Raw genomic sequence first — 977 nt, forward strand, 5'->3', positions numbered from 1 at the left:
ACTACTGAAGTTGAAGTTGTTGCCTTGGTGCATATTGCGGTTGTTGGAAACCAGGAGGGTTATACTGCTTTGCTGTGTATGGCTGATAAGGTTGTTGCACCGCATTCTGATTGTTGCTCCAACTGAAGTTAGGATGATTGTGGTTGTTGGGATGATAAGTGGCTGGAGCTTGCTACTGTAATCTCTGAAAGTTGCTCACAAACTGAGCTGATTCGATAGAAATAGCACACTGTTCAGTCTCATGTGCCCCCGCACAAAGCTCACAAACACTAGTGATTTGATTAACTCCATAATTAGCAAAAGACTCCACTTTCACCGTCAAAACTTGAAGTTGAGCAGCTATAGCAGTAGCTGTGTCCACTTCCAGAATTCCAGCTACCTTGCCTTGCAGCATTCTTTGCGTTGGATTCTGGTATTCATTAGCTGCTATTAGCTCAATCAACTCATAAGCTTCATTATAGCTTTTGGCCTGAAAGGATCCACCAGACGCTGCATCGATCATAGGTATAGACTGTGCGCCTAAACCATTATGGAAACAGTTTATGATCATCCAATCAGGCATGCCATGGTATAGGCACTTCCTTAGCATCTCCTTGTAGCGATCCCAAGCCTCACACAAAGATTTTCCAGATTGCTGCGCAAACTGAGTAAGAGCATTCCTGATTGCAGCAGTTTTCGCCATAGGGAAGAATTTAGTGAGAGTGACTTATATGGTTTATTAGAGCCAAAATGTTGCCCAAAATTGACTCGTATAATAGTGGTACCAAGAGGGTGTTAAAGGATGTCAAATTGCATGTATATGATGTTAACATGTCAATTGTACCAATATATGGTGGCAAGTTACTCTTATAGGGTGTAATGTGACTCTAATATGGTGAAAAATGACTAACATTGTTGATTAGAGCCAAAATGTGGCCCAAAATTGACTCGTATAAAAGTGGTACCATGAGTAGGTTAAAGGATATCAAATTGCATGT

General features: G+C 41.2%; 1 non-coding gene across 1 annotated transcript; it reads left to right on the top strand.

The window, feature by feature from the left end:
• The first annotated feature begins 560 nt into the window (after nt 1-560).
• Nucleotides 561-667, top strand: LOC141662412 (small nucleolar RNA R71). The gene has a single exon (XR_012550530.1). It is a non-coding gene; the product is annotated as a small nucleolar RNA R71 (small nucleolar RNA).
• Nucleotides 668-977: the final 310 nt, after the last annotated feature.

The sequence above is a fragment of the Apium graveolens genome, chromosome 5 (assembly GCF_009905375.1).
Source record: "Apium graveolens cultivar Ventura chromosome 5, ASM990537v1, whole genome shotgun sequence".
In the NCBI taxonomy this organism is placed as follows: domain Eukaryota; kingdom Viridiplantae; phylum Streptophyta; class Magnoliopsida; order Apiales; family Apiaceae; genus Apium; species Apium graveolens.